Source organism: Bos javanicus, chromosome 20 (assembly GCF_032452875.1).
Source record: "Bos javanicus breed banteng chromosome 20, ARS-OSU_banteng_1.0, whole genome shotgun sequence".
NCBI classification, from domain to species: Eukaryota; Metazoa; Chordata; class Mammalia; order Artiodactyla; family Bovidae; genus Bos; species Bos javanicus.
This window is the reverse complement of record NC_083887.1, coordinates 24,354,173-24,375,359: the sequence shown is the minus strand read 5'-3', so window position 1 is coordinate 24,375,359 and position 21,187 is coordinate 24,354,173. Positions and strand designations below refer to the sequence as shown.

The 21,187-nt window shown below is 42.2% G+C and overlaps 1 long non-coding RNA gene across 4 annotated transcripts in view; it reads left to right on the top strand.

Moving 5' to 3' along the window:
- Positions 1-21,187, top strand: part of LOC133233591 (uncharacterized) — a 42,776-nt gene that overhangs the window by 14,324 nt on the left and 7,265 nt on the right. Inside the window, exon 2 of one of the 4 annotated variants that reach the window (XR_009731771.1) lies at positions 7,641-7,717. This is a non-coding gene — a long non-coding RNA (uncharacterized LOC133233591). Of the gene's footprint in view, positions 1-1,401; positions 7,750-21,187 lie in introns of those variants that run through there. The other 3 variants (XR_009731773.1, XR_009731770.1, XR_009731772.1) reach the window with 3 other exon arrangements.

The window sequence follows — 21,187 nt, the reverse complement described above, 5'->3', positions numbered from 1 at the left end:
GAATTTTGTTCTAGTTAACTAGAAGCAGGAAAAAAAAAAAAATTAGAAATGTCACTCAATTGATATTTGAGGTGAGTTTAATAAAACAGCAATCAGCCTATCTCTATCACTAGCAGATGGGTCTACCCCTTGAAGAGACTGATAGAGCCAGGGAGGAACACAGGGCCCCTGTTTAGTGATCTCTGCAGTCAGTTATGATGTATCTCAACATGGACTTTTACAAAAATATCAAGTACAGCATCACTGTTCACATTTGGCATTCACAGGATCACTTAGGTATCAGGCAAGGATTAATCCTCAATCCCCCAGGCTGGCTTGTTTCCCCACTCTCCTTGTTCTTGATGAGATGGGTGGGTTGCAGCCAGAGGCTCTGGAGAAAACTGGCTTTGTCAATCCTCTAATAAAATGCCTTGAATTTGTTGCCTTGGAGGCTGCAGACAGCTACTCTGCTAAATTATTCACACTGACTTTTACTGGATACCTTCCTCCCATTTCAATTACTTGGGATTTTTAATAGAAAATTGGTTGTGGGAATTTGACCACTCCAACTGCCTGGTAATAATCTGATCTGAATAGTAAACTCAGCATGGATTGATTTGGGGACAAGCCAGAGCATTCTCAAAAGAATTTATGAAGATCGGCCCTCCACTACTGAGAAAGCTAGGAATCTGTTTATACAAAATGAGGATATTTATTGGTGAGAATCTTGTGCTATTTACATAGTAATAGGAAAAATTAGAAGGGTCACCCTTCATCAAGATTGGAGGTCAGTTTTCTAAACTAGCAGTAAGCCTTTTCATAAATGCTTCACCATCGTCTAGTGGGACTATGAAACTGCTCTTGAACATCTGTATTATAATATAAAGAAAGTTTGATGTCCATACACAAGCCATATACATAATGGTTGAAAGCTTGGCTGGTGCTTATTCTGTGTCACATACTGTGCTCTGTTTAAGTTCAGCAGCTCTTTTAATCCTGACAATAATACCATGAGATAATGGCTGTGTTATCCCCATTTTGCAATTTAGAAAACTGAGCCTCTAGGAGATTATGTGATGAGGTGAATTTACATATTAATAGCTTCTAAGTGGTGGTTTGATTTCAGATCCTGGTTCTTCCTAATAAGCTGAAATACTTTACAGTTAGGCCATGTTTGTAGCAGACAAAAGTAAGTATTAAATTCTATCATTAATTTGCTTTTTCACTTTGTGTGTGTGTGTGTAAGTCCCTTTAGTCATGTCTGACTCTTTGCAACCCCATGGACTGTAGACTGCCAGGCTTCTCTGTTCATGGGAATCTCCAAGCAAGAATACTGGAGTATGTTGCCATGCTCTCCTCCAGAGGATCTTCCCAACCTGGGGATGGAACCTGTGTCTCTTACCTCTCCTGCATTATCATAGTCAATAGTAATTGTTCCTTGACTTTTCTTTCATCAAGATCAATACAAGAGATAAAAAAAAAAAAATGATTTTGGATCATCCCAAACACATTGTGTTATATTTCACACGTGGGCTCAGTATTACTTAATTCATATCTGCAGTGCTCACCTCCTGTTGTGAGAACTTGAGATATCTAAATTGAGGGCCTCAACTGTGTATCACAGGTTTGCAGATAAGTCTAGATGGTCAGTGGGGTGGCAAGACTCATCCTTTAGGGCGGAGAGAGTTCTCTACACAAACTTGGCTCAAGGATGAGAAACCAACATCAGGAGAAAGCTCAATTACAAGTTTTGAGATCTGCTCATTTTCCAGATCCCCCAGAATATGTGCCAGAGTCCTTGGGAGATGAAGTAATAAAATGTAAAGAACCAGGGGCCTTTTTACTCATCTCTGTAGGAGCTTGAAAGCAAAAGGCAGTGCTGTACTTCAGTGATGGGATTGTTGGGGCCTATGACACAGAGGCTGGCATGTCTCTGGAATGGGGCAGGTGGGATCTGTTCTAGAGCTAACACTGAGGGAGCAGTCTCCCTAGTAGAGAAGGAATCAGCAGGTTACACACTGCAGCTACAAAAACTTGCAGGATTAACCAACAAGGACCCTACTGTAGAGCACAGGGAACTATACTTAACATTTTGTAGTAACTTATAAGGGAAAAGAATCTGGAAAGGAATCTCTCTTTATCTACCTATCTGTCTGAATCACTGTGCTGTCCACCCAAAACTAACTTATTTTAAATCAACTATACTTCAATAAGGGCTTCTCTGATGGTGCAGTGGTAAAAACTCTGCCTGCCAGTGCAGGAGACTCGGATTCAATCCCTGGGTCAAGAAGATGCTCTGGAGGAGGAAATGGCAACCCATTCCAGTATTCTTGCCTGGAGATTCCCATGGGACAGAGGAGGCTGGCGGGCTACAGTTCATGGGGTCGAAAAAGATTTGTACACAACTGATCTCCCACCCACCCACCCCAACCCTCCCCCAACCCCACACACACTTCAATAAAATTAATGAATTTTTTAAAAAGAACTTGCAGGAAGGATGGTGCGTTCTATTCATAATCCAATCATGTCCACACCTACACTCACTTCATGTACCTAGGAATTTCCTCAGCTACTTGGGAGAATTGAGGCAACTAGACTCCCCAAACATGTGTGAATGGTTTAGAGCTAGAGAAATACTGTCCTGTTGACATTAATGAGATTCTGTTGGTCTTAGGAAATGTAGATCAATGCAAATTAAGAAAATAAACTTTAAAATGTTTTTGAGCTTTTTGTTATTGTTGTTGCAAAATATGCAAAGAAAGACAAATAACACTCTTACCTGGGCCTCTGAGGGAAACCTTGGCTCTTCAAAGATCTCATCTGATACACTATTCTTCTCCACGATTTTAGCATCTGGAACTTTGACTAAAATTAGGTCATACAGACATGTTTTTAAACCTCAGCCATGAATAAGCAAATCTTTAAAAGTTCATTATAAAGAAATATGGTTAGTAAAGATCTCAGTGTTAGTGGAAGGATTACAGCCATCTAGTAGACCATTGAGCAGCTTTTAATCTGAAAACACATTGACTACATCCATCAATGTCATGCTCGTCTTTTTACTAGATCAAACTATCTAAAAATAAATTAATCATGCTACATAGCATCAATTAAATACCACACTCTGCAGAAGCTACGTAAAATAATATACTTTGAATGGTCCTAACGGTACTTGATGTTGAGTTCTCCCAGTATTCAAGTGATCTCCTAGATTCTCTCCACTGTGTGACTTTTCATCATGGGCGATTTAGAGAGACTTGGGCTCCAGTGGATCATCATTAGCAAGGCATCGTCTCCTGAGTACTTTACTCAAGTTTCACTCTTACTGTGATCAAATGCCAGACAGGGGGTTTATTTTCTGCTAGGATACAGAAGTGAGAAGACAAGAATTCCACCCTGCATATCACGTGTTCTGGAGCTCCTGAAGCAATCCAGAGGCTTACAAATACCTTATTTTAGAGCTTCCAGGACATTCTGGGGGCTTCTCAGGTGGTTCAGTGATAAAAGAATCTATCTACCAATGCAGGAGGCAAAGATGCTGATTGGATCCCTGGGTCAGGAAGATCTCCTGGAGAAGAAAATGGCAACCCACTCCAGTATTTTTGCCTGGGAAATCCCATGGATAGAGGAGTCTGGTGGGCTATTGTCCATGGGGTCGAAAAGAGTCAGACACAACTGAGCAACTGAGCACAAGCATGCAGGGTATTTTGGAAGAAAATTTCCAAGACCTCAGTGCCACTGTTTCAAAATCGAACCATAAATTTATGATAGTGTGGCAAAAGATTCATCGAAATGTCAGCTTCTTAGGCTGTTTTTCAATTTCCTGTTTAATGGGAACAAAAACTGTCTTTGTCAACAAGGAGACTTTAAGGCTTATGTAATAATGGAAACTAAAAATCCAGAGCAGACAGGTCTAAAGCAATAGAAAAATTCCACTTAAACTTGATCTCCAGCAGTTTCCATCTCCAGGATGAATGGAGGAAAAAATAGCTGTCAACATTGAGCTCCCTCACCACCCCCAGGACATGTGGCTTTTCAAAGTCTCTTGTGAGCCAAGTCAGTATAGATTGATTCCTGATAGTCATGAGAAAGCCTATCAGTTTTCCCTCTGAGGCTAGGGTGCCAGAAGCTTATATGTTCAATTAAAACAGCCCAAATTGGATGTTATAATGAATATGTATTTTTGAGCACCTGACTTCCTTTGGAGCTATGTCTCATTCAGTCTGAGGCCATGATATTTGTTGAAAAGTTCCCCATCCTGTATTCCTAGGGGTATGTATGTGTGTATAAATTATCTATTGCTGTATAACAAATAACTCAATAAATTAAAAGAATAAACAGTATCTCATAGCTTCTAAGCATCAAGAATTTGAACGTAGCCTATCTTTGCCTCAAGATCTCTCACAAGACCGGGATAATTTGTTAGTCATTGTTAAAATCATCCTAAGGCTCAATTAAGGGGAGATCTGCTTCTAAACTCACCCACAAGGTGGTTGGCAGGGGTTGAGTCCTTGCTGCTCTTGACAGAGCCATCAGTTTCTTGCCAAGTAGTCCTCTTCATAGGGCAGTTCACAATATGGCAGGGCAAGTGAGATGGAAGTAACATAATCTCGTAGGTGACATCCTATTACTTTTACTTAATTCTATCCATTAGAAGTGAGTCCAAGGACTTCCCCTGTGGTCCAGAGGGTAAGAATCCACCTTGCAATGTAGGGACGCAGGTTCAGTTCCTGACTGGGGAACTAAGATCCCACAAGTGGCAGGGCAGCTAAGCACGGGGGCCCGACTACTGAGCCTGATTGCCACACTGAAAGGTCCCACATGCCCCAAGACGTTATGCAGTCAAATAAATAAATAAATATTTTTTTTTAAAGTGAGTCCAGTGTATGCTTAAGAAGGAGAGAATACATGAATTCAGGAAAACTATGAGATAGGAACCAGAGGAGGCCACCCTAGCGGCTGTGTACCACAGGGCTGTGCTGACAATTCTGGGAAATCATGTGACATGTTCTGTTTCTCTGGCTGCAATGATTGGTTCATCAATGGATACTTGATCCAAGTCAAGCCAATGAGACTAACCCTGGAATTCTGGCCAGAACTTTTGGGAAAGAGACCTTCTGTCTCCACTGGTGTTGTTTCTAAGAAATCAGCCTGGACTTCAATGGCTATCTCTGTCACCATCTTGGGAAAGTATCTTGAAAATGAAGCCAAAACAGAGGAAAAAAAAAAAAAACCAGAAGACAAAAGTGAGATATTCCTGGTGTCATTGTTTGAATACCTTGATCTAGATGCATTTAAAGACAATTTTATCCCAAGATTTTCTATTATATGACCCAATAAAAACCTTCTTTTATTTATTTGTTTGGGCAGGATCTTAGTTGCGGCAAGCAGGATCTGTTAATTGAAGCACGGGGGTCAGGTGGTAGGGGGAATCTTTTAGGTGCAGCATGGCATGTGGGAAGTAGTTCCCTGACCAGGGATGGAAACTGGACCCCCTGCACTGGGAATGCAGAATCTTATCTGCTGGGCCACTAGGGAAGTCCCGAAAATCTTCTCTTTTTGCTTAAGCCACTTTGAACTGAGTTTCTGTCACTTGCTCCATACAGTACGAAAAGATACTCTAATTGTTTTTAAAATTCTCTGTCTGGTAAAAAAGAATCAGCAAGATCTTAGAGCTGGGCAGGGATGACAGACCAAGTCACTTTTTGTATTTGTAGTAAATTATTTGCTCAGTACCTTAAATTTATTAGGCCTCGACCAATGAGAAAATTTTAACTCATTTGCCCTAAGTCCATGTCAGCACAACAGCAGATTGAGTAGTTCCCTGTTGCCCTTCAGATGCTCAGTTGGCTCCTTGTGTCTGATTGAACTTGGGTTTGAGAGATAGCACTACTCCAAGTCAATTTTTCTCAACCAGGGTGATTTAACAAGGCTGGAGACATTTTTGGTTGTCACAACTGAAGCGGCAGATTGCTACTGTCATCTAAAGGGGAGGGGTCAGGAATGCTGCTAAGCTTTTTACAATGTGCAGGACTGCCACCTCCCAACAACCCCAACAAAGAAATATCTTACCTAAAATCTCTGTGGTGCTGAGGTTGAGAAATCCTTCTCTAAACCATCTATGGGTAACCTAGCAAATCACACTGAAAGACTGCATTAGCTTGTTCCTGGGTAAATAACACTACAAGAAGGTTCAAGCTTGAAGATGTCAAAACGTGCTCACTCGGAAGAGAGTCTGTCTTTGTCCTGCCTCCCATGGTGGACCCTAAAGCTTGAAAAGTAATACAGCAGAGAGTGTGTTCTTAATGTTTCTTTTAAAACTGTTTAAAAGGATTCCTTCAGTTCAGTTCAGTTGCTCAGTCGTGTCAGACTCTTTGCGACTCCATGAATCACAGCACGCCAGGCCTCCCTGTCCATCACCAACTCCCGGAGTTCACTCAGATTCACGTCCATCGAGTCAGTGATGCCATCCAGCCATCTCATCCTCTGTCGTCCCCTTCTCCTCCTGCCCCAATCCCTCCCAGCATCAGAGTCTTTTCCAATGAGTCAACTTAGGCATGTATTTACATCCTCTGTTCTTTCCTAATAGAAAGATTTCCATTCCAGGGTGATCTGAAATGCTGAGTAAGGAAAGAAAATTACTTTTGATCGCTGATGGGATCTGGTGCCACATCCTGCTTACAGATTCAAATCGATACCAAGATCCTGATTTTAAAGACTAAAGGCCTTTTCCCCTAGCTGGAATATGGGGCAATTAGTATTTTAATCTATGACACTAGGATTTGAATGGAAAAACCAGGACTAAAAACATAATCCTATTCTTTGTACTAGTAAAATATTTAGCTTTTGTATGATCAGATGATGGTTAGGTTCTCTGCTTCTTTCCTTTCCCAGGGATGTGTTTTAAGCCCCATGTAGGATGGCCATGAATAGAGACATGCTTTTTTATTTGCTTACTCACTGATTCAATAAATGTTTGCCTGTTTCCCACAGTGCCTAGCACGCAGTGAGTATTCAATACCCTTTACATCGTGCTTTGTGATAAGGGATTCTTCAATTGCTAATAACATGTTCTCTTGCTCCCTCTTGCAGGCTGAAGGGTTAACAGCTGGTTTCCAAGGTCCCAGGGCTTCCTTGTGCAGTGGTGGCTAGTTGTATCAAGCATCAGAGTGCACATGAGTGAACCAATGGGTCTAGAATCCAGCTAAAGCCCTCCTCCCCAAACTGTGTGCTTGACCCAGAGCTGTGTTCACTAAAGACACTGCCCATTAGCCAAGCCATGTTCTCCATGGAGCTACATTCCTCCAAGAGGAATGCCCTTGACTTCAACAGAATTGAGTGGCCATCATGAGGACTCCTACCTACGTTGCCCTCAGGATGTCTGACAGAGACTTTTCCACCTGCATGCAGATGTCCGTGAGCCCCTTGAGCTTGAGCCTTATTGCAGGTTTCCATTATCTACACCTACAGTCTGGATTCACAGGCAGTGTAATTTTCAACTCAGCAGGGTCTTATTAAATCCTACTACCTGACCATAAAAATATAGCAGGTGCTTATTAGGCCCTGACATATACTGAAATACAAATTACATGGACACTTTGCTAAGAGCATGCACCTGTATTTTTGACTTGAAGCCCATGTTGCCTTTGGTTTTATTGCAGGTTAATCATTTGGAAAATAGAGTTGACACATTGTGATTCCCCTCCTGCAGTTAATTGCTACCTAAGATCCCAAGAAGGTGAGTGAGAAGAAACCACCCTGAATCAAAAGGTGAGGTCTGGGAATTCCCTGGTGGTCCAGTGGTTAAGACTCTGTGCTTCCATCACAAAGGGGTGCAGGTTCGATCCCTTGTCAGGGGAACTAAGACCCCATATGCCAGGCTGAGCAGCTTAAAAAAAAAAAGTGATGTCATCCGTATTGACTCAGATCTAAGAAAGGCACTTGAGGACATTATTAAGCCAACTATTTATTATATTTGACTCCTTAGGAAAACTAAGAAGGGTTTTCCTTCTTAGTGAATGATACCACCAACCACCCCAGTCCTCAAGCTGGAAACCTGGATGTCATCCTTGCCCCTCATTTCTCTCTCCCCTGCAGACTTGAAGAGTGACCAAATTCTGTCACCTCTTTAACAACTCTTTTACCAACTTTGCCTTTTCACCTCAAGACCTCACTGCCTTAGTCTAGTGGTCACCATCTGCTGGCTGGTCTTTTACAGTGAAGTGTAGCCCTGCTTCCAATCCCTTCTCGGGGCAGCTGCCCCAAAGACTGTGAAACTGTAAATCTGATCATGCGTTCCCCAGCCCATGCTGTTCCTTTCCTCTGATGTTCTGTTCTTCACACTTGTGCTTCTGATGAACATCTAGCTCTTCAGCTTTATGAATCATCTCATGTGAGGGTTTTTCTTGCTAACATCTTCTGCTCTCACTTTTCTAGGACTGGCCACTCTTACCTTTGCCCCATGCTGTATCCTGAATACACTTCTTCAGCCCACCCGTGTCCTCCACACTGGAAACTTTTTCAAGGCCAGGATGCCTTCAGCCCATGGTGTCCTAATGGCCACTGGGCACAGCAGTTGCTTATTAAATGCCTGTGGGTTACAAGAATGCTGTTTTGTACTTTGCTGTTCCCAAAGCACTTTGAAAATATTGCCTCACCTAAAACACTTTTTTTTTTTCCTGAGACTTGCATCCTGTCTTTTGAGAAAGTCCCTCAATATCTTTGAACCTAATGCCCTTATGTATCAGGATATAGTCATACTTATTTGTTAATTAAAGTCCATGTTCTACTTCCTGTCTTGAAGCTATCTCTAAAAAAGTGAGAGAAAAATGACCCTTTACATTGTGTTGTGGGTAACTGCACAATTACAAGTGCAAGTGCTTGTGACAAAACTGAAAACTTTGTATCACCATTTAGTTCAGTTCAGTTCAGTCGCTCAGTCGTGTCCGACTCTTTGAGACCCCATGAACTGCAGCACGCCAGGCCTCCCTGTCCATCACCATCTCCCGGAGTTCACTCAAACTCACGTCCATTGAGTCGGTGATGCCATCCAGCCATCTCATCCTCTGTCATCCCCTTCTCCTCCTGCCCTCAATCCCTCCCAGCATCAGTGTCTTTTCCAATGAGTCAACTCTTCGCATGAGGTGGCCAAAGGACTAGAGTTTCAGCTTTAGCATCATTCCTTCCAAAGAAATCCCAGGGCTGATCTCCTTCAGAATGGACTGGTTGGATCTCCTTGCACTAACCAAATTCAAATTTCAGTTTCCACTTTTCCAGTCACTCAGATTCAGGTGTTGTCTGTGTAGAATATCTATCATTGTACTTTTTTGAATGAATTTGTGTACTAAATTATACAGTTTAATAAAGCCAAAGGACCAATGAATTTTTTGTCACTGTATTAGTCTTTCACACAGATAAAGCCATCTATAGTGTGATTATTATAACCACTGTCCCCACGGTGCTGCATTTATCTTTAGTGAGTCTCCTTCTTGCTGAAGCCAGGAGATAATTTGATTAGAACATTGATAAAACAAACAAACAAAAAAAACATTGATAAAATGCTTATTGTGTGTTTTCCACAGCAACTATAGTGATTTGTGTTATCCAAGTTATATAAGGTTTGATTCTCTCTGAGAGAGTTTGTGAATATCTAACCCTTGTAATATATTAGGACTAAAATACTAGTCCAAATTACTGAAAGCTAAGACTAGAAACCAGGAGGATAGAAAGGCAAGATCACTCTCAGTTGTGAGATCAATCCATCCTTGTATGGAGGAAAAGTAGACTTTCCTTTAAGACCGAGTAATAAATAACACCAGTCAACTTTCCCTGTTAAACACCTTAAAATACCTCATTTGATCCTTTAGAAAGCCCCATGAGGTTAGCATTTATAATCATATTTTATAAAGGAAGAAACTTAAGCACACACACACACAAAGCAGAGTCAAAGGAGTGGCAGCAAAAAAAATTTAATTCAGAGAACTGATTTCTGATTCCACTCAGTCAACCCACTCTGTAAATTAGGCAGTGTCTGATGATAGCATTATCAGGTCTTACCTGGACAGATGAATGATTTGCCAAATCTGCTCCAGTTCTGCTGTGCTTTAAGACCCCTAATCCCTGTTCTATGAACATGGCTGGGAGAATTGATGCGCTAGTCTGGATTAGCTCTCCCTCTGAAGTTAGACATTCCCAGTCTGCTTACACAAGATGGATTTGAGTTTTGGAGAAAGGTGCAGTATGTGTTTGGGTTGGGGAGGAGGCAGGTAGCGGGTGGGAAGGGAGACAGTTTGGGAAACCTTGCATCCTCACTGTTCTTCTTAGAGTTTCTTCTCATTTTGAAAGCTGACTTCCCATTTCTTTGTGTCCTTAGTCACTCAGTCTTGTCCGACTCTTTGCGACCTCATGGACTGTAGACCGACAGGCTCCTTTGTGCGTGGGGTTCTCCAGGCAAGAATGCTGGAATGGGTTACCATTCCCTTCTCTAGGGGATCTTCCCAACCTAGGGATCGACCCTAAGTCTCCCATGTCTTCTGCATTGCAGGCAGATTCTTTACTGTCTGAGCCACCAAGGAATCCTACCATTTCTTTAGTCAGTAAAAAACAGTTCTCTGAGGATCCATGGACTCTGCTGGAAGCAAAGTGCCACCTCTGACTGACCATCCTTGAAAGCAGAACCTCATGGCCTTTTGAAAGACATACCAATCAAGACCTGGTGAAGGAAGCAGGGCTCAGACTGCAAATCTATTGCTTCAGAGTCACTGGTGAGCACTTTTTCCAGGCACCCAGAAGAGTACAGGTTCCCAAGCCTCTCTTCATGGGACTTGGAATCCACTGGAAAATCCCACCACCTACAGAGGCAAAAATGAAATTTAGAAAACTAGTAATTCAAAGCAAAACAAAACAACCCATCTCCCTGAGGGTATTTGAATTTAGCTTCTGATGAAAATAAGGCCATTTCAGTGACATCATACAGCCATGTTTATCTTTTCCTACCATCTCTGACTGGAGCCAGCTCAGTGCGTGGCCCTGGCCAAAACTAACAGCTGGGCGTCTTTTGTAGCATTGAGAAGCCACGCTTTTATTTAGTGCTGAGAAATCTCTCTAAGGAATGTTTCACAGAACAGTGCTCAGTGTCCTCCTCTTCTCTAGGGAAACAAGTCCAGGATGGCGTTAAGGGTGATCAGTTATCACAGAGTCAAAGTTCATATCATTAAATCAAGTTATTGTTTCTGTGGATATTTCACTTAGTGTGTGCTTAAAAGGACTCCAGATAAAGCATCGTGACCAATTCCTCTTTCACTTCTCTCTCTGCAAAAAAATAAAAGCTAAATATTGTAATCCACAAGCTTGAATCTATTCTCTTCTATACAAGACTATTATTAATGTAACTTTTATTGAGCCCCTACTGTATTTAAGGCTCAATTTTGGATGTCATGCTAAATGGAAAAGTGAGAAAGACAATCTTTCTCCTCTCTAGAAGATATTGGGAAGATATCACCACATATAAAATATCTGAACAAACCTTGTGATAATCATCACTAGTTGAAGAAACCTCTAGGAGTCAGAGAAACAATCTGAGAGAAGAGATTTGAACTGGACTTAAAAATGTATAGGACTTAAGAGGGATAGGATATATGTATACTTACTGCTGATCCAGGTTTCCTGGCGGCTCAGTGGTAAAAGCATCTGCCTGCCATGTAGGAGACGTGGGTTCCATCATCCATGGGAAGATGCCCTGGAGAAGGACATGGGAACTCACTCCAGTATTCTTGCCTGGGAAATCCCATGGACAGAGGAGATTGGTGGGCTACAGTCCATGGGGCTGCAAAAGAATTGGACTTGATTTAGCAATTAAGCAACAACAACAATAGCTGATTCACATTGTCCCATAGCAGAAACTAACACAACATTGTAAAGCAATTATACTTCAATTAAAAAAAATTTTTTTAAGTGTGCAGGACCTTCCTGAGTAGCTTCAGCAGAGTTGTACATGATTGATTACACTGTATAACACTTGGGGAAACAGCCACATTCACCGTAGCTATTCATTGTCAATGAATGTTGTGGCCTCTAAGTTTTAGCTGCCACTGAACAGGGCCAGCGCAGATACACTGAACATATTAACAGAGACCAGAAAACTTCTCACCTCTACCAGCTCTCCTATTGCACAGAGTGGAGTTAACCAGAGATCCCAAGAAGGCTCACATGTTCTTACTCTAGTCTCTACAAAGGCTGAGTGCAGCTCAGAGTGGAGAAGGAAATGGCAACCCACTCCAGTATTCTTGCCTAGAGAATCCCATGGACAGAGGAGCCTGGTGGGCTGCTGTCCATGGGGTCGTATAGAGTCAGACACGACTGAAGCAACTTAGCATGCATTAAAGCGCTGGAGAAGGAAATGGCAACCCACTCCAGTATTCTTGCCTGGAGAATCCCAGGGACAGAAGAGCCTTGTGGGGTGCCATCTATGGGGTCGCACAGGGTTGGACACGACTGAAGCAATTTAGCAGCAGCAGCAGCAGCAGCAACAGAACAGTCTTGGGAAGATGCTGGTCACTGGTCCAATGGGCACCTGGTCCCTGGAGCACATTCCTCTTGTAGGGTCCTGTGTTTAAATAGACAATCCCCTCCTTTCTCTTTCTACTTCCTGGGCTATGTTTCTTGTAGCTCAGCTTTCCAGAGATGTGCAGAGGCCAGAGGAGTGGATCCAGCCAAAACATGTCCTTGGCAGAGATGCCAAGATAGAGTCTTGAAGAGCAAAGGAAGTCTAGCAGATAACTGGCTTCCTCTGAAGGAATCCAGAGGGTTATGAATACAGCAAGCTGTTGGCACCAGTGGGGGATGGAAACTGGGTCTTGCAAACTGAATCCCAGCTTGTCTGTGTATCTTGGTGGCCTGGAGGCAGTCAAACCTGGCCCCTGTGGAGGGTGAACAAGAGCTGGGTACAGGGTGCCATGGGCGTTCCCTTTCGGTGGTGTGGCCTTTCCCAGGAGCCCAGCCAAACCACAGAGAAGGGGGCTGAGTCACACAGGAAGCTGAACTGTGTGCTCTGACCACCAGAGGGGCTGCTTCAGGCTAAGGAGGGATAAGGAGATTTGTCCTGGTTTCTTTAAAAAGAAAATACACAAGTTCTTTCTATTTAGCCAAGCCTCAGGCAGATAAGAAAAATCCCTTCCAAATTCAGGGCAGTGTCTTTCTGACTGAGGAATCGCTTGGTTTCCTAGCTAAAGAAGCTATAAACTTCAGACCTGGTGAACTTGAAGCTGAGGAAATTTTGGAAGTTTGCTAAGTTTAATGCATGCCCCATGTGTGTCCTTTGCCCTAGATAAGTAAAATCCTGCCTCTAGTTGCAAACCGAAGGACTGGGAAGCTTGCATTTTGTATACCAAGCAGGGGTGGTGGCTTTCAGAAGACGTGAATGAAATTCAAGACATTCACTCACTTCCCCAAACATATTTAGATCCTGAAGCTGAGGCCCTGTGATACTTCAGATACTAAATAGTTCAGTGACTTCAGTGGTCACTGAACGCCTACCTCAGCTAGTTGCGTGATAAATTGTTGCAAGACCCTTTATATCTCTGAGCTTCCGTTTCTGCATTTTCTAAAGGGTAAAATGGACTGATTGAATGCAGTTGGAACTGAGAGTTCATCCGGTTTTGTCTGGGTTGAACACAAGACCCCCACGAGAGCTTCAGGAACAAGTGACAGCATCTGCTTTTATTCTACTGAGGCTTAGTGGTTGAGAACCTAGGCTCTGATGCAAGACCTTCCTGTTTGAAACCAAACTCTGACACTCATTTGCTGTATGATTTGGCAAGTTACTTCATATCTTTATGCCTCAATTTTCCCATCTAAAAAGGAATATAATAATAAGATATTCCTCACAGGTGTTATAATCACATTAAGCACTTAGAATCTCACCTGCATGGTAGAAAGATTCAACAAATGTTGGCATAGTATGCATTTTACATTTTAAAAGTGATCCTTTGGAAGACCTGCCAGCTTAATAGCTGACAGCTTCCCTGGGGCTTGAACATAAATTTTCTACATGTCTTGGGATAGTAAACTACATCCTTTTAGAGTAAAAAAATATTTACCAAGTCTTTACTTGGTACAAAGGTGCAGAGAAAAGGTAAATACTTTGCCTTCATGCAGCCATTAACGGGAGACAGGCATTTTACCATTGGTTTACTTGTCAGGAATCGTACAAAGTACTATGAACAAAGGAAGTTGTTAGTCTTTGGAATCCTTTTCACTTTGCTTTCATGGCAGAATCTCATTTTGATCCTGACAGCAATACTGTGCAAAGCAGGCAATGTTTAGGAGAGTGCTTTTCAATACTCAGTGGCTTGAGGCAATGGCAACCCACTCCAGTATTCTTGCTTGGAGAATCCCATGGACAGAGGAGCCTGGTGGGCTGCAGTACACGGGGTTGCAAAGAGTCGGACACAACTGAGCGACTTAATGTAATGTAATGTAAGAAGCCAAGGGAGGTGAAATGAAAGTAAGGGTCTCCCCGCCCTTCCTCCAAGTACACATGTACACACTTCTTCCAATCAGTATATGTCTATTCTAACTATTTGAACTTCCTCAGGAGGTTGTCATTAAATCAGAGTTCTTCTGGGTATAGAGGGTGGTATTCTCAAGTGGCACAGTGGTAAAGAATCTGCCTGCCAATGCAGCAGACACAAGAGATACAGGTTTGGTCCCTGGGTTGGGAAAATCCCTTGGGGTAGGAAATGGCAACCCACTCTTGTATTTTTGCCTGGAAAATTCCATGGACAGAGGAACCTGGTGGGCTATAGTCCATGGAGCCGCAAAGAGTTTGACATGACTGAGCACAGCAACAGCAATGGAGGAAGAAATCCAGGATCTGTCTCCTTTCTGCAAATTAGGACTTCTGAGGATGGCCTTGGCATAGAACTGGGACTCAGGAAGGGGAGGCAGAGCCTCGGGGCTCTTTCTCATGAAGGTATTTGCTTCCCTTTGGGTTTTATTTACTTTTTTTTTTTTTTAAGATTTAAGCCTGTAAACAATTTAGTTCACAGTTCCAGAGGATAAAGCCATTTCTGAGCACCTACTTCACTCAGAAACTCCACTCAGAATTACACATGTAAAAACCTTCTAACACTGGAGTGAGAATCGGGAATCCAACTCCAGACTGGAATAAAATGCACTGCAATTCTGAAAGATAGATAATATATTTTAACCCATTTTACAAATACACTTTGTTTCAGTTCAGTTCAGTTCAGTCGCTCAGTTGTGTCCAACTCTTTGCGATCCCATGAACCGCAGCACGCCAGGCTTCCATCACCAACTCCTGGAGTCCACCCAAACCCATGTCCACTGAGTTGGTGAAAAAATAAATTATTGACCTGATTCATAAAATAAGCATTTTTAGAATAATTATTGCTTATCAGTGTATTCATTTCAGTGCACTGGCAATTTACTAATTACATTTAGTTTAGAAATTTGCTACAAATAGCATCACAAGCTATTCCACTTTAAATTTTGCAGTTTTAGAGCAGCCAGAAAATAATTTCATAGTGATGAATTTCTGAATTTTTGTGTCCAGATTATCATTTTCTTCCTTATTGATAGTCATAGTGTTTTTGAGAGTCTCAGAAAACATGTGGGTTGATTTGGGCCATTTGGTGGAGAGTATTCTCCAAGTGGGAAGTAGGGCTTATCATAATCAGAAGGCTTAATTATTATCATTAGCATAATAATGGATAAGACTTTTACATCCATCATCTCTTGGCACTAGAATCTAAAATCGACCGTGTAGCCCTGCAGAAGCTCCTTAATTTAAACAAGACACAGAAGCCTTCGTGGTATGAGTAGATGAGATCTCCAGGCACAGGCACAGGGGTCCCTGCTCCTTTCTGAATGTCCTGAGAGATTCTAACATTTCCAGTCTATCTGTCACTTCCCCGTGGGCCTGGAAGACATGCTGTCCCCCATCCATCCAGCCCAGCAAAGACAAAACCCAGCCTTTGTTTTCCCTCTTGTTTTTTTTTTTTTTTTTAATTTTTTAAAATTTTATTTTATTTTTAAACTTTACATAATTGTATTAGTTTTGCCAAATATTAAAATGAATCCGCCACGGGTATACATGTGTCCCCTCTTGTTTTTAATAGACTTCATTTTGAAAATACTGGCATCTGTTCAATGTGAAAAGGGAAAATTTCAGAAAATAAATACAGATGATAAAACAACACAAAAGCTACACAGTCTCTAAAGCACCTGCTTCGGTTCCCAAGTCTCCCGGTAAAATCAGTGCTCTGGTCTTCTGCTCCCGACGTGGAGTGGCACCACATTCCCAGCCCTTTTCCTGGTATTCTCTTTTCTTGTGGTTGCCTTGTTTTATGTTACTGAAATGACCTCATCACACTGGGCTTAGAAGGTCATCAACTGCAACATCTATTTCAGGAATGGAAAATATCCGCCATTGATTGATGAGGGTGGCATATGCAATGGATGCTGTGTGCTCAGCCTGGATCTCCCTTCAGGAATAGGCGCTACTGGGACGGTTAGATGCTGAAGCACTGGGCGAGTGAGTCCTTATGGGAATTACTCTCTACCAATGAGAGCCACAAAAACAAGACCAGGAGCTGACTGTGGCTCAGATCATGAACTCCTTATTGCAAAAGTCAGACTTAAATTGAAGAAAGTAGGGAAAAGCACTAACCCATTCAGATATGACCTAAATCAAGTCCCTTGATTATACAGTGGAAGTGACAAATAGATTCAAGGGATTAGATATGCTAGGCAGAGTATCTAAAGAACTATGGACAGAGGTTTGTAACATTGTACAGGAGGCAGTGATCAAAATCTTCCCCAAGAAAAAGAAATGCAAAAAGGCAAAATGGTTGTCTGAGGAGGTCTTACAAATAGCTGAGAAAAGAAGAGAAGTGAAAGGCAAAGGAGAAAAGGAAAGATATATCCATTTGAATGCAGAGTTCCAAAGAATAGCAAGGAGACATAAGAAAGCCTTCCAAAGTGAGCAATGCAAAGAAACAGAGGAAAACAATAAAATAGGAAAGACTAGAGATCTCTTCAAGAAAATTAGAGATACCAAGGGAACATTGCATGCAAAGATGGGCTCAATAAAGGACAGAAATGGTATGGACCTAACAGAAGCAGAAGATATTAAGAGGTGGCAAGAATACACAGAAGAACTATACAAAAAAGATGTTCATGACCCAGATAACCATGATGGTGTGATCACTCACCTAGAGCCAGACATCCTGGAATGTGAAGTCAAGTGGGCCTTAGGAAGCATCACTATGAACAAAGCTAGTGGAGGTGAAGGAATTCCAGCTGAACTGTTATAAATCCTAAAAGATGATGCTGTGAAAATGCTGCACTCAATATGCCAGAAATTTGGAAAACTCAGCAGTGGCCACAGGACTGGAAAAGGTCGGTTTCATTCCAATCCCAGAAAGGGGCAATGCCAAAAAATGTTCAAACTACCACACAATTGCTTTCACTTCACATGCTAGCAAAGTAATGCTCAAGATTCCCCAAGCTAGGCTTCAACAGTACATGAACCGGGAACTCCCAGATGTACAAGCTGGATTTAGAAAAGGCCAAAAACCAGAAATCAAATTGCCAACATCTGCTGGATCACAGCAAAAGCAAAGAATTCCAGAAAAACATCTATGTCTCCTTCACTGACTACTCTAAAACCTTTGACTGTGTGGATCACAACAAACTATGCAAAATTCTCAAAGAGATGGTAATACCAGACCACCTTACCTGCTTCCCAAAAAGCCTTTATGCAGACCAAGAAGCAACAGTGAGAACTGGGCATGGAACAACAGACTGGTTCAAAATTGGAAAAGGAGTATGTCAAGGCTGTGTGTTGTCACCCTGCTTATTTAACTTATACACAGAGTATATCGTGTGAAATGCCAGGCTGGGTGAAGCACAAGCTGGAATCAAGATTGCTGGGAGAAATACCAATAACTTCAGATATGCAGATGCCACTACCCTTATGGCAGAAAGTGAAAAGGAACTAAAGAGCCTCTTGATGAAGGTGAAAGAGGAGAGTGGAAAAGCTGGCTTAAAACTCAACATTCAGAAAACTAAGATCGTGGCATCTGGTCCCACCACTTCATGGCAAACAGATGAGGAAACAGTGGAAACAGTGAAAGACTTTGTTTTCTTAGGCTCCAAAATCACTGCAGATGGCGACTGCAACGTTGCTTGCTCCTTGGAAGAAAAGTTATGACAAACCTAGACGGCGTATTAAAAAGCAGAAAGATTACTTTTCCAACAAAAGTCCAAATTGTCAAAGCTATGGTTTTTCCAGTAGTCATGTAAGGATGTAAGAGCTGAGCCAGAAAGAAGGCTGGGTGCCGAGAATTGATGCTTTTGAACTGTGGTGTTGGAGAAGATTCTTGAGAGTCCCTTGGACAGCAAGGAGCTCAAACCAGTCAATCCCAAAGAAAATAAACCCTGAATTTTCATTGAAAGGACTGATGCTGAAGCTGAAGCTCCAATACTTTGGCCACCTGATGTGAAAAGCCTGCTACTTCTCCCCTTGCCCTGTCCTGCTGCCTCATCCCTTACAGATGGGTTTCCAGTAGTTCTCCACAGTAAGCTGCCTGCATGCAGACCATCTGACCTGTGGCAGACAAGGCTGACTTTGTGGGTTTAAGATCACAGCCCCATGCTCAGAAGGGCCTCACACTGGCTTAATACTCTCCTCCAGTCATCTTGAAACTCAGCAATTTTTGAATATTGGCCCCTACATTTTCATGCACTGGGCCCTGCAAATTATGTATCCTGTCCCAGTGACGGTGTTCAAGGGAAAATCTACCTGGAGCAGTTATGTTGAGAGGGAATCTGCAGTGTTCCTGGGCTCCGTGGGAGTGAACTCTATGATGGATGGGCTGTGTCACCGTGGGTCTCAGGAGAGGAAGGAGCTGTGTTGGCACTAACTGCTTTCTGCCCCTGATTTACTGAGCAAATCCTAGCCAAGCGAGGGACTTAGCTGAGCGTTTCGGTCCTCTCTGACCGCTCACTTATTTCTCTTCTCTGGTCCAAGGGAAGCCTGGTTTTAGGCTTTCTAGGTCTTCTAGCTTTTGATCACAGCTCAGTCTGGGGCTATGCTCTTCTCCCCAGCCTTTTTCACCAGCAGGCACACTCACACACGGGCCTGCACTAGGATGTGTGTTTCTAAGTCTACCCATTTCAACATTACACTTTCACAACAGAATCATGCCTCACCTGTTGAAGAACTGGACACATGACATTCTGATGAGATCGTCTTAGTGCAGCCATTTTGACTCTGGGACTTTTCAGCTTGGGGAACTGAAATTAATTTCAGTAATTAAACATTCAGTGAAAAAAGCCCTGAGTAATGTGCGAGACAGAAGCATCAGGTCATCTCTCGTTTTCTTTTCTAGTAGCAATTTGACAAAATGACTAAATAAATATGTCCCTTGTTCATATCTCAAGGCCCTACCTTTCCCCATCTCTACTCTGGTTCTCATCCCAAACCTGCCTCCCTTCCCAACCACAATCCTTACTCTTGGAGTTGCGTCAAAAATAAAGACACAAAAATTAGAACAACAGCTTATTACTACTGAGTGAAGTGTCCATCTAAACAGACAACACATCTAATTTTAAACTGGCAAAATATATATAAATATATAAATATATTATATATATATAATTTTTAATTATATATAATTATATAATTTAAAGCCTAGGACATCCCTGGTGGCACAGCAGATAAGAATCTGCCTGCCAATCCAGGGACCTGGGTTTGATCCCTGGTCCAGGAAGATTCCACATGCCGTGAGCAAGTAAGCCTGTGAACCATGACTACTGAACCTGTGCTCTAGAGCCCACAAGCTGCAACAAATGAGCCCCTGTGCTGCTTCTGAGCCCAGTTGCTGCAGCTACTAAAGTTCATGTACCTAGAGCCTGTGCTCCGCAACGAGAGAAGCCACCAACATGAGAAGCCTATGCACTGCAACGAAGAGTAGCCCTGGCTTATCACAACTAGAGAAAGCCCACAGGCAGCAACAAAGATCCAGAGCAATCAAAAATAAATTAATTAATTTAGAAATTAAATCATAATTATATAATTAAAATTATATAATCACTTGAGAGAATACCTGACATGTGTAATAAGCATGTATAACATATTTGTATGCATTATAAATGATATGTAATATATTTACATATAATTACTCAGTTAACCCTCACAACATATTGGTATCAATAAATTGGTACAAAGAGGTTACACAGGCACTTCCTTGATGACTCAGTGGTAACGAATCTGTCTGCCAATGCCGGAGACACAGGTTTGATCCCTGATCCTGGGAGGTCCCACATCCCTTGAAACAACTAAGCCTGAGCACCACAACTCCTGAGCCTGTGCTCTGGAGCCCCAGATCCACAACGAGAAGGCACCACAATGAGAAACTCACGCACTGCAGCTGGAAAGTAGCCCCTACTCTGCTATTAGACAACAGCCTGAGCAGCAGTGAAGACCCAGAACAGCCAAAATTAAATAAATAAATAAATAATGCACTTGATTAAACCTACTAATTGACAGATGTAAATAGAATTCATTGTGGAGCAGCTGACATGTGGCAATTAATAAATTCACTTTGTCCAATCTGGAAAAGACTAAGAAATGAGCAAAACATCTGTGAAGAAGAAACACCATAGCAATATACCTACATGTTCGAGGACTGAGAGAAGAATTTTGAGACTTTTGAGCCCGGAAATGAAATACAAAGTCACAACTATCAGAGAGGAATCTTTTCATAATAATTTTCTTATGAGTTGATCATAAATAAAGCTTTCTTTTTGGCCGCACCATGTGGCAAGTGGGATCTTAATTCCCTGACCAGTGATTGAACCCATGCCCCCTGCATTGAGAGCATGGAGTCTTAACCACTGGACCACCAGGGAAATCCTTGAATAAAGTGTTGATACCAGAACCCTTTAATCAAATGTTGCTCGGGTCCAGAAGAGTGGATTCAGATTCCTAATTGAAAGAAGTTTGCTTATAAATTTAGATTTTGCTGGTTGATACCAGCAATGAGGAATGGAGTGGGGTGGGGTGAGATGGGCTAGGTTCAGGAATAAGGGTAGATAAAAGCTTTAGTACAAACAGTGCATAACAGACAACAGGTTTCAATGAAAATGGTAAATGAAGAGATATGCAGGGGTAGAATAAGGG